The 13,126-nt window shown below is 38.0% G+C and overlaps 1 protein-coding gene across 1 annotated transcript in view; it reads left to right on the forward strand.

The window, feature by feature from the left end:
• The first annotated feature begins 258 nt into the window (after positions 1-258).
• NCKAP5 (NCK associated protein 5) overlaps positions 259-13,126 on the forward strand; it is a 965,493-nt gene continuing 952,625 nt past the window's right edge. Inside the window, exon 1 of the mRNA XM_073884776.1 lies at positions 259-470. The gene's annotated coding sequence lies outside the window, so the exon portion shown is untranslated. The remainder of the gene's footprint in view (positions 471-13,126) is intronic.

Below are 13,126 nucleotides of genomic sequence, written 5' to 3' on the forward strand. Positions count from 1 at the left end.
GCAGCTGGTGGAGAGGCAAGCCGGGCGGGCGGTTGTGTGGAGAACTTCAGGGCAGGGAGACAAAAAACAAACTTTGGGCAGCCCAGCCAGGCGTTTGGGGGCAGTGGAGAAAGTCACAAAAAGAGGCTATCTTTAGCCCCTGTCAGAATCAAAGATGACACTTTGAGCACCACCTTGAAAGACACAACAGAGGGAAGCATGTTTGTTAGGGTGTCAGTTTTCTCCCCTTGCCTCTTGAAACTCTGTGTGTTGGCCGGTTGCCCAATGTGGTGCTGCATACAAATATTGACAGAACACAGCAGTGTTTGTTAAACCCGGGCTGGGGAAGCCAGTGATTAAAACTCTTGAAGGAAGATCCGAAAACCCCAGGAACGCTCATCAATAGCGTTAGAACACTGACCGAATGAAAGAGAAAGCACTGAGTGGGCTAACGTGAAACACTCACCGTCCCTGTCTGCTATGCCTTTTCGGTAAGGACAGAATTTTCTTTTCTCTTCCTTTTTTTTTTTTCTTTAATATTTATGTCGTTGTGGAGGAAAGAGCGTCGGACGTGCTCAGCGCGGGGCTCCCGAGCTCTGATGTGCACAGTGCAGGGTTTGCCTGGGATTTTTCTGGAGGACGTGAGAGGATTGCACCGTGTAAATAGACACAAGGCATTACCCAGCACGTGGAGTCAGCCAGCACTTTGCCAGAATTCAGAATGATACATTTTTAAATGTTTGCCTCCATGGATCTGTCCCAGTATTTGTTGCATGTGTCCAGGTGTCCTGAGATGGATAGCAGAGAGATTCCTCTCGTGAACCAAAGGTTAGAATGTACAGGATTGTTTAGTTTTTATTTTCATTTAAAATGTTCCCTGGCTCATTCTGCTGCCATCCCCGCACCTATGTATGCAGAAGGTGTTTTCTTTTTCCTAGGTTAATACTCAGTCAAGCACAAGCATTCTGCTTTACTCAAGCAAGTCCAAGATGTTTTCAAATGCTTTGCTTTATCTTGACTTTCACTGGAGAAACTGCTAGATTAGGAATTTGTTTGGAGTCTGTCTTCTCTTAGACTTTAAGGGGGCAGCTGCATTTGGACTATCTCTGTGGTTCTGCGAGCTCCCTAAATGCCCAGCTCTGTGCATCATACTCGGATGCCCATCTTAAGTTCCTGAGAATGCTAAGTAAGAGTATGGCTGAGCAGGGAGCATTGATTCCTACCCATCAATTTACCAGGGAAAGACACAAAGTTCCTGATTGTTTCCTATTTTAGCTTGTCATGGTAGGCCCTTTTTGGCTTCAGTTTTGTTCATTGCAAACAAAGCATCTTGCACATTTCATGGTGAAGGATCACGTTGCAGTGTCCTGAGCTCAGTTAAATGTGCTTTATTAATCTTTAATGTGCCAGTAGCTCTGAGGCTATGCCAAGCTGAGACTTTCCAAAACTCTCCAAGCTACCTGCTGCCAAAATAAACGGTGGTAGGCCCAGAAGGGATATTTTAAGGAAACTTACAACAGCAAAGTTTTACCCATTAAGTTTGTCATGAGTCAGTGAAAGAAATCTGAAATAAAAGAGATTTCAGCAAGAATTGCCTCAGCTCTGTACCCTCTGTGTGTGAGACCTACTGGTAGGAGTCCACCTCTTCACACAGTGGTCTGTGCTCCATGTGGGGGAGAGAATAAGGCGTTCTACTGTATGGGTGTTGGGTGGTGTTTATGAAGTGGGTGCTGTGTAAATGGAGACATGTGTGAATGCAGAAGGCTTTCCTGACTGTGGCAGTGTCTGAGCTCAGAGAAAAACAAGGCTACACATGTGGCGGGCCGCTTGTCCAACACAACCATTTCAGACATACCAAAAGAGCCAGGGATGGGCAGTGGTCACAGAAGTACCCTGGGGCTTAGAAATCTAACTTTGTACAGAAGAAAAATGGGACAGTATGCTCCAGGAAATTGGGCACTGAGGTGACTTAATGACTCAGAGGGCAATGTGAACCTAGGTTTGACCAGGTCATGGAGAATGTAAGGCTGTGACCCTTTGGGGCCATAGTTTGACTCATCAGGCCAATACAGGGTGAACGGTGTCATCCTCATTCCTTGAGGAAGCAGATAGTAGACAAAAGGGACCCTGCCCTTAAACAGAGACTTCACCTGCCAGGGTCGGGTTGCTATGAGGAGAACACTGAATTGGAGCTAGGAGGAGCTCCAAGATTTGTTTCTGACTTAGAGTCACTGAAGCAAAGGCTTGACAAATACTTGTAGGCATGATGGGTAAAGATCAAGAGTGAGGGATGGTCTCAATTAAGCAGGAAGGTTTTTTGTTTAATTGAAGTATAACTAACATACAATTGTTAAGCAGATGGATTTATTGCTTTTAGAGTCTAGTACAGTCTCCTTTCTGTGGCCTAGAACAGGGTTGATAAACCACTGCATGGCAGGCCAAAACCTGCCATCCTTTGTTCTTACAAATAAAGTTTTATTGCAACACGGCCATACCCTATATTTACATATTGCCTATGGCCACTTTGTGCTATAACGACAGGGGTGTGTTGTTTCAACAGAGTCCCTACATTCCCCCAAAGCCTGGAACATTTACTGTGTGGCCTTTCACAGATAAATTTGAGAGGCGAGACATGGAGAACAACGCTTCTCAAACACTCTGTGGTGAAGGACCAGGTTTGTTTTTGTTTATGTTCAAATTTCCAGTCTGTTATGGACCGATAGTTTTCTTAAATGTGATAAAAATGTTGCTTGCCTGCTGTGACAATGTCAAACTGCCACAAAATTTCTAAACATTTACTCTTTCATTTTGGACTTACCTCATCGTGGATCCTGGACAAATGGTTTGCAGACTGGCACCAGAATGGGCCAGACTCTGAGCGGCTGTAGAACCTGCTTGGGTTTCTAGTCTCATCTCGTGCCCTTTGTCCCGTCTCCAATCATGCTGCTGTTCTTTCTGAAGATGGAATACAATGAGCTCTTTTCCCAATCTGGGCCTCTGTTCCTGATGTTTGCTTGATCTGGAAATCTCTTTCCCCGCCTTCTCTCAGCCCCTCCCTTCCTTAGGTCTCTGTTTCAGTTCACTTGGTCAGGGAGACTTTGGGACCACTCTCTCTGAAAAACCTTTCCTCATCTTACATCGCGCTCCTTTTAGAGCACTTCTGACAATGAATATGTGCCTTGTGTTTTATTTATTTATTTTTTAATCTTTCTATGATTGGTGTCCCTGTATTGCTCTGGAGTCAGTAACAGATAATATAATCCATTCCAGCTGGTTTAAGCAGGAAGGAATTTCACGCTGGTTTTAGGTGGCATTTACCATCTTACAGGAGCCAGGGAGCAGGCAGAGCTTCTGAGCTAATGCTCGGAATAACACAACAGAATTTGCCACTATGTGTTGGTCACTATACAAAGGTCAGAATCGGGAAGTTGATGCCACGACTGCCAGCTCTCGGGTCACACTATCATCTCCTCCACCAAAATGGGAATCTCTGTTTCTTGAAACACATGAAGCTAGGGACAGGATACTGGGAACTTTGTTAAAGAGACTGCAGAATAGGGGCGCCTGGGTGGCTCAGTCGTTAAGCGTCTGCCTTTGGCTCAGGTCATGATCCCAGGGTCCTGGGATCGAGCCCCGCATCGGGCTCCTTGCTCTGCAGGGAAGCCTGCTTCTCCCTCTCCCACTCCCCCTGCTTATGTTCCCTCTCTCACTCTGTCTCTCTCTGTTAAATAAATAAATAAAATCTTTAAAAAAAAAAGAGAGACTGCAGAATACTTAAGTCTCTGGCAGAAACAGTAGAAATACAGCATCTCCCTCATGATCTTCACTCTGACTTTGCAATCCCACTGATGAGGGTTCTCCTGGGTGAAATCTGGATCACAGCAGAACCTATGTATCAAAGGGTTAGGTACATGCCATCTTAGTGTTTTTAGTCTCTACTGCTAGAGTGGAGTCACCAGAATCTACCCCTATACCCTCTTGGAAGTTAATATCCATGAGGGCAGGGATCTTGTCTTCTTGCTCATCACCCTATACCAATGTTAAGATTAACTCCCACATGTGTAGGGATGCCTGGGTGGCTGAGCCAGTTAAGCGTCTGCCTTCAGCTCAGGTCATGACCCGGAGCCCTGGGATCGAGCCCCAGGTCAGGCTCCCTGCTGAGCAGGGAGTCTGCTTCTCCCTCTCCCTCTGCTCCTCCCCCTGCTTGTGCTCTCTCTCTCACTCACTTGCTCACTCTTTCTCAAATAAATAAATTTTTAAAATCTTAGAAAAAAAGATTAGTGCCTGGCATGTATAACATACCCAATAAATGTTAATCATGAGAATGCATGTATGAGTGAAAGAATGACATGTTTCTTGGACGTCTGTGATTTATAGGAGGGTAGCATGTGGCATATGGGAGAGAGATTAATGCATGTGAATCAGTTTGGGAAATGTCTCTATGGTGGGAGATGGAAGACTACCTATAGGCAATACTCTCACTTTTGAAACATACCTTGATTTTCAAAATGGAAGCACCCTCATGTAGCGGCAGTGAGCCAGTCTGTCCAGAGATGGGAACATTCTGGTTACTTCCTTGTATTATCATTTATTGAGGGATTATTATGACATACACACTACACTAAGTGCTGTCTATGTATTAAAACTCATTCAATCTGTAAAATATCCTGATGAAGTAGGTATTGTTTCCATTTATAGAGAAGCAGAGGTTTTGTGGCTCTGATTTCCAGAGTTGTTGTATTATATTATTTTACATGTCCATCTTTCCAAAAAGTTGATGAGACATACAAAAAAGCAAGAAAATATATTGCATAGATGGGGAAAATAAAAAGGAGTCAATAGAAACGATCTCTGAGGAAGCCCAGACATTGGAATTACTGGACAAAGATATTAAGCCAGTGACCATAAATATGTTCAAAGAACTAAAGGAAATCATGTCTAAAGAAATAAAGGAAAATATGAGAAGAACATCTCAGCAAATAGAATACTAATAAAGAGAAATTATGGGAAAAAACAAATAGAAATTTTGGAGCTGTAAAGTACAATAACTAAAATGAAAAATTCACTAGTGTGATAAAATAGCTGATTTGAGTAGGCAAAAGAATCAGAAAACTTGAAGACAGATCAAATGGGATTATTCAATATACAAACAGAAAGAAAAAGAAGAATGAAAAAAGTAAGTAGAAATTCAGAGACCTGTGGTACACCATCAAGTGTACCAACACATACATAATGGGAGTATGAGAAGGAAAGGAGAGACAGAAAGGGACAGAAAGAATACTTAAAGAAATAATGCCTGAAAATGATGATGTAAAACGTGAGTCTACATAACCAAGAAGCTCAATGAATTCCAAGTATGCTAAACTCAAAGAGGTCCACTCTGAGATACATCATAATCAGATTGTCAAAATTCAAACAATCTGGAAAACAGCAAGAGAGAAGTGTATGAGGTTGTCTCACTAATATTCACAACCAATTTTTCATCAGAAACCATGAAGTCCAGAAAGCCATAGGATGACACATTCAAAGTAGTGAAAGAAAAATTGTCAACCAAGAATTCTATATCCAGCAAAACTATTCTTAAAAATGAATGGGAGGGGTGCCTGGGTTGCTCAGTTGTTTAAGTGATTGACTTCAGTTCAGGTCATGATCCTGGGGTCCTGGGATCGAGTTCCGCATCAGGCTCCCTGCTCAGCGAGGAGCCTGCTTCTCCCGCTGACCCTCCCCCCTCTCATGTACTCTCTCTCTTATTCTCACTCTCTCAAAATAAATAAATAAATCTTTAAAAAAAATGAATGGGAAATGAAGACATTACCAGATAAACAAAAACCAATAGAATTCACCACTAACAGAACTTTCCTACATGAAACACTAAAGCCTGATTTAAAAGCTGTAAGTATAAAGCCATATGGATGAATTTGTATTGTGTATGATAACAAAAGGACGAAGGAGAGGGTAGTGAATAGAGCTATAATCAAGGAAAGTTTTTGTATAATACTGAAATAAAGTAGGTATTAATCCAAGTAGATTGTTTTATTAGACAACTTAGATGAAATAGACAAATTCTTAGACAAAAAACACTGAAATTGACTTAAAAAAATAGAAAATACGAATAGACTTTTAGCAAGTGAAAAGATTGAATTACTAATTAACAAACCTAACACAAAGAAAAGCCCGAGCCAGAGAGCTACCTGGTGAATTCAACCAAATATTAAAAGAAAAATTAATACTAATCCTTCACTAATTCTTCCAAAAAATAAAAGAGAAGGGGGCACTTCCCAACTCAGTCTATGAAGCCAGTGTTATTCTGATACCAAAATCAAACAAAGAAACAAAAAACAAAAACTATATACCAACATGTCTTATGGATATAGATACTCTAATCCTCAACAAAATACTAGCAAACCAAATGCAACAACATATACAAAGGATTATACACCAACCTAAGTGAGATGATTTACTCCAGGAATGCAAGACTGGTTATATACATGAAAAATAACCAATGTAATACAATAACACATTAAAAGAATAAAAAACAAAACCTATGTGATCATCTAATAGATGAATAAAAAAAGTAACACTTTTTCATGATGAAAACTCTAAATAAACTAGGGGTAGAAGAGATTTGCCTCAACCTGATAAAGAGCATTTATAAAAAAACTTACAGCTAACATTGCACTTAATAGTGAAAAACCCTTCCCCCTAAAATCAGGAAAAAGATAAGTTGTCAGCTTTCCACTTCTCTTCAACATTGTTTTGTAGTTTTAGCCAGATAAATTGGGCAAGAAAAAGAAAGAAAAGATGCCCAGATTGAAATGAAGAAGTAAAACTGTCTCTATTTGTTCACATGGTTTTATACAGAGAGAATCCTAAGGAATTCACTAAAAAAAGAGCTAATAAATAAATTCAACAGAGTTACAGGATACAAGATCAATATACATAAATCAATTGTATGTGTATACCACAGCAATGAACAACTCAAAAATGAAATTAAGAAAAATAATGCAATTTAAGATAGCATCCAAAAGAATATAATATTTAGGAAGAAATTTAACAAAAGAAGTGCAAGACTTGTACACACGAAACTACTGCTGAATGGAATTATAAAGGACCTAAATAAATAGAAAGATATCCCATGCATGCACATTGGAAGACTTAATATTGTTAAGATAGCAATGCCTCTGAAATTGATCTGCAGATTCAACATGATTATTATCAAAATTCAAGCTGATTTTTTTAAGAAACTGACAAGCTAATATTAGGATTTTTATGAAAATGAAAGTGATCCAGGATAACAAGAGTAATCTTGAAAAAGAAAATCGAAGTTGTAACTTCCAATTCTTTCTTTCTTTATTTTTTTAAAGACCTATTTATTTATTTGAGAGAGAGAAAGTGTGAGCATATGAGCTGGGGGAGGGGCAGAGGGAGAACATCTCAAGCAAACTCCTTGCTGAGCATGGAGCCCAATGTGGGGGTCAATCCCACAACTCTGAAATCATGACCTGAGTTCAAATCAAGAGTTGGACACTTAACTGACTGAGCCACCCAGGTGCCCCCCAGTTCTTGATTTTAAAGCACTGCAAAGCAACCATAATAAAAACAGTGTAACACTAGCATAAGACTAGACATGTATATCAAGAGAATAGAATTGAGAATTGAGAAATAAATGCTTACATTTATGGTTAGTTGATTTTTGAGAAGTGTGCTAAGGCAATTTAGTATAGATGAACAAATAGTCTTTTCAACATAATGGCTCTGGGACGGATTTATATCCACAAGTAAAAGAATGATGTTGGACCCTTAACTCATACCTTATACAAAAATTAACTCAAAATGGATCACAGAACTAAATGTAAGAGCTAAAACTATAAAAACCTAAGAAGAAAACATGGGAGTAAATCTTCATGATTTGGGATTAGGTAGTTTTCTCAGATATGACACCAAAAGCAAGTGACAAAAGAAAAAACAGCTAAGTGGGACTTCATAAAAATTAAAAGCTTTTGTGCTTCAAATGACATCATCCAAAAAGTGAAAAGACAATCCACACAATGAAAGAACGTATCTGCAAATCATATATCTAAGAAGAAACTTGTATTCCATACAATGGAATATTATTCAAACAGAATATATAAAGAACTCCTATTACTCACTTATAAGAATCAGAGTAACTCATTTTAAAAATAGGCAAAGGATTCAAAGTCATTTCTCCTAAGAAGATAAGCAAACAGCTAATAAGCACATAAAAATATGTTCAGCATCATTAGTCATCAGGGTAAACACAAAGCAAAACCAAATGAGATACCACTTCATACCCACTAGGACAACTGTAATTAGAAAAAAATAAACCATAATAAATCTTGGCAAGGATGTAGAGAAATTAGAACTTTCATATATTGCTGTTAGGAATGTAAAATGGTACAGCCATTTTAGAAAAGATATGATCATTTCTCAAAATGCTAAAAATAGATTTCCTGTTTGATACAGAAATTCCTCTCCTTAGTATATACACCCAAGAGAATCGTACATGTATGTGTGTACATGTATGTCCACACAAAAATGTGTACATGAATGTTCTTAGCAGCATTATGCATTATTACTAAAAAGTGGAGAGAACCCAAATGTCTGTCAACTGATAAATGGATAAACATAATGTGACATATCCATATAATGGAATATTATCAAGCCATATAAAGGAATTAAGTACTGATACTACAGTGTGTATATACCTTGAAAACATTATGCTACGTGAAAGAAGATAGACACCAAAGGCCACATATGATTCCATTTTATGTGAAATGTCCAAAATAGGCAAATCTATAGATAGAGGAAGTAGACTAGTGGTTGCTAGGGGATAGGAAAAAAGAGACTGGGGAGTGACTGGTAATTAGCATGGCATTTCTTTTTAGGATAATAAAATGTTCCGGAACTTGGCATTTCTTTTTTGGGGTAATAAGATATTCTGGAATTACATATTGGTGTTGGTTGCAGGTCTCCATGAATATACTAGAAACTATTGAATAGTGCCTTTTCTTTGAAAAAGGTAATTCTACTGTTTGTGAATTATATCTCAATAAATTTTTTATTTAAATAAATGCTCAGGGGAAAAACCAGAGTAATTGGACTCCTCCAAGTCAGGTTTACCTTACCCATTTCTGCACGTTAAGACAAGAGTGCAATTAGAGGTCCATATGCCACAAGTCAAATGTTTTAAAATTATGAATCAAGCAATCACAATCTTAAATGTGTTTTATTCTCTTGCATTGACAAATACATCTTCGTCCAGGAATGGTTCTGTACTGTCGGCTACGAGAAATCAGCAAAGGCTTTAAGAAGAACCATGATGTGATCGTATCATCATTTCTGAAGCAGCTTGTTGGCAGCCCTCTCAAGGTGTAGGTAGAAGAAAGCCTGAGGATGGTAGCAGTTAGTAAGCAATGGTGATCATCCTGCCATGAACTGAGGTGGACACAAACCGATGTCATAGTATGGAGATGGTGTGGCAAATAGAACAGGCACACTTAAAACTGGGTCAGCAAGATAGATGTGGAAGGAGGAAGAAAGGCAAGAAATGAGAAAGAAGTGGCTGACCTTTAGAACTTCAGTGACTCAGGCTGGTGACATCATTAACTAAGATAAAAGAAACAGCAGGTGGGAGTAGAGGAAGCTTGAGAGCCGGGCTTTGGGTATGTGAAGCTGAGCTGTGTGTGGAGTATCAGGTGGAAATTACCAATTAGTATCTAGAAGCACATGCTTGGAGTATAGAAAAGAGGTCTGAGTTAGTAAAATGATTTAGAAGTCCTTGGAAGTGTCGAAGTCCCAGGAGGGAGTAAGAACCAAATGGAAAGAAACACAACAGAGCAGTACCATTAGTAATTAGACTCTGAAATGATCCTACTAAAACAAAAGACAAAGATAACACCATTTGCAAAAAAACTGTCATGCTGTGTAGTAGAGTCTCAATGGTGAGCTTGATGCTTTTGATTAGAAAATGGTGACTATAATGTGATCCATAACCAGTAACAGGTGGGAAGAACACACAGAATCAGCCAAATCATAATGGAAAAGACATAGAACTGAAACTTTTCATTTATATATAAATTACAGCTTATATATAAAAATATACACATAACAAAATACATTACTGGTGCAGTTTTGCTTGTTAGGATTCTTTTGATGTGATAACCTGTGTTTGAAAGAAGAAAAACAGGCTGCTAATTCTTAATTGCCTTAACTGGGTGATGATGCTATTTAATACTGCTATTGGATTTATACCTTGATAGTACTTCAGAACCATTAATTAGACATTCCTTATCAGCTCTCTGCATTCGACATTACGACCTGCTTGCTGCTGCCATTCTCCCACGTGCTGTAATTTATGCCAGATGATGTGATTTGTTCACTGGGAAAAGCACCTAGAACTGAGAACCTGCTGGGTTTTGGTCATTGATAGAGCATTGATTTGAGTTTGGTGTTGCAAAGTGTTTTGTTGGTTTACTTACTGAATGAGTAACGTTTGTGTGTTTTCACTGGCTTCACCTTCTGTCTAAAAACACCTCTCTGTACTTTAACTGGCAAAACACAGAGCTGTTACTCTTTCCTGTCATCCAGGCCTGGCTTCAGGAGTCCCTACTCTCACCTCATCACCAGGAAGAGGCTGTGGTTTTTCTTTGGATTCATTGGCATTGTAGCATTTCTAATAGAGGCAGGTATCTGCACAATAAGCGATTGGACTTGGTGCAATATGGAAAGGCTAGAAATTGAATGTGTTAATCAGGTTTCTTATTTTCAATTAACAGCAATCACATATTTTCAATGAACTGTGACGGAACTAGGTTTAGGCCATATTCTAAAAGAAATAAAGATTGTATGCCTCTCCATTTCAGTTCTACCAAAATGTTCAGGTCTTCCTCTTCTTTCCTGGCTTCTAGAAATCCTATAGCAGGACAGACTGTCACCTGCCTCTGATTTCCAGGTCATACTCTTCTATGTCTTTATCTGCATCCTATTGGAATACTCTGATTAGATTTGAAATGGGTTGCTGTGAGGTGGGTTTTCTCATAATCTGATGGTGGGAGTATAAATTGGCATGGCTTTTATGGAAAGCGTTTTAGCAACATGTATTAGAGTATTTTAATCTATTCTATTCTAATTTTATCTGTTCAATAGAAATAATAAATGATATAGACAAATTCTACTTATAAAAATATTCATTACTATATTATTTATAATGATAAAATGTGGAAAACAACTCTCTATCAATAGGAGAGTGATCAAAAACATCTTGGACTAGAGAGAGCTCTTGTAAATCAACAAGAAAAAGATGACTACTCTGATAAAAAATGGTTAATGGAAATGAAATGCAGTTCACCAAAAAAAAATGCAAATGGCTAAGAAGCATTTGAACAGATGTTCAATCTCATTAGGAATCAAAGGATAGAAATGAAAATAATGATATATTGTTTTAACTATTAGGAAAGACTAAACTATCCCATTGATGAAGAGGTGGAAATAGGCATTCTCAATTACTCTTGGTGGAAGCATAATTGGCACAAATTGGGGGGGGGAGGAAAGCAATTTGAATAGGAGAGAGCATACTTTTGACTCAGCAAAGGACTTCTAAGATTGTATCTTAAAAAAATAATCAATGAGTCTACAGAGAACATGCATAGGATATTTATCATAGTCAACTCATGCTAGTGAAAACTGAAAATAATCCAAAACCCATTGGTAGGTGATTGTTAAATATGTGATAGTACAACCACATGAAGGAATACTATATAGCCATTAAAAACTGATATAGATCTAGGGGCGCCTGGGTGGCTTAGTCCGTTAAGCCACCAACTCTTGATTTTAGCTCAGGGCATGATCTTGAGTTGGTGGGATCAAGCCCCACATCAGGCTCTATGCTGGGCATGGAGCCTGCTTGAGATTCTCTATCTCCCTCTCCCTCTGCCCTTCACTCAGCTTGTGCACATGCACACACTCTCTATCTCTCAAAAAACAAATCAACAAACAAAACACCTGATGTAGATCTAGTTGGTAGGAATCATCCTATGATACAGGAAGTGGAAAATGTAGGCTAAAAATAAAGGTGTATGATAAACTTATTTTTAAAAAGGCATGTCTTTATCTGCATATATGTGCATACAAACAAAAGTTTGAAAGTCCAACCACTAAGATGAGATGATAACTTTTTTCTTACTGTATATTTTTGTATTGCTGAATTTGCCTTTAATTCATATATATTAATATCATAATCAGTAAAATGCACCTTCACCATTCACCACTGCAATCAAAGAAATAAAATGTTATATTCATGAAATGAAATATTATATAGCCAGTTAAAACAGTGATTTTTAAAAACAATAGTCAATTACATAAGAAATACATAGAAAAAAGACTGGAGAAGAAATTCATCAAATGTTAACAGTGTAGCTATGATACATACCTATAACAAGAATTATGGCCATAACCAAATTATTTGTAATAAATATCTATCATTTTCATATTTGGAAAAAAATTTAAACAATTTTAGTTATTCGTTTTGTGACCAATTTCTGAATAATCTCTCTTTCTTAGATGCCACAGATCAGAATGTCATAGGTACACCTGTGAACACACACACACGAGAATATATGTTGTACATACCAGATATATGTCATGAGCCAATTACAGAATACTTGTATGTGGACACTTCTATACCAGTGGGCGGTGTAAACACTGTGGCAGGCAGAATTCTAGGTAGGTGGGTCTTCTGGAGAGTTACAGAGAAAGGTCATCTGCTTTCTTAAAACACCTCTATACATTTAGTAAACAACCCACAGACTTAGGTAAATGGTAAAAACAAATTAGGAATCATATGACCTCAGTGACCCCAATTTGATCAAATTATGTATAAGATTCTTTTTAGAAGAGATGGCCCATTAACAGGGAGGAGATCGTTATATTGCAGTTATAAGAATAGCCTTAGGCATTTAGATTTATATATATAATATATATATAATATACATATATATAATATACATATATATTATATATATAATAGGGAAGATTCAGCCATCACTGGGGTCTTTTAGAATCCCAAGGACAGTAGAATGAAGTGTCAATTGTCAGATTTTTTTAACAATGATCTGTCTTCAGAATTTTT

Source organism: Callorhinus ursinus, unplaced genomic scaffold, assembly GCF_003265705.2.
Source record: "Callorhinus ursinus isolate GAN/ISIS: 27379988/994484 unplaced genomic scaffold, GSC_fseal_2.0 scaffold2, whole genome shotgun sequence".
Lineage (NCBI taxonomy): Eukaryota > Metazoa > Chordata > Mammalia > Carnivora > Otariidae > Callorhinus > Callorhinus ursinus.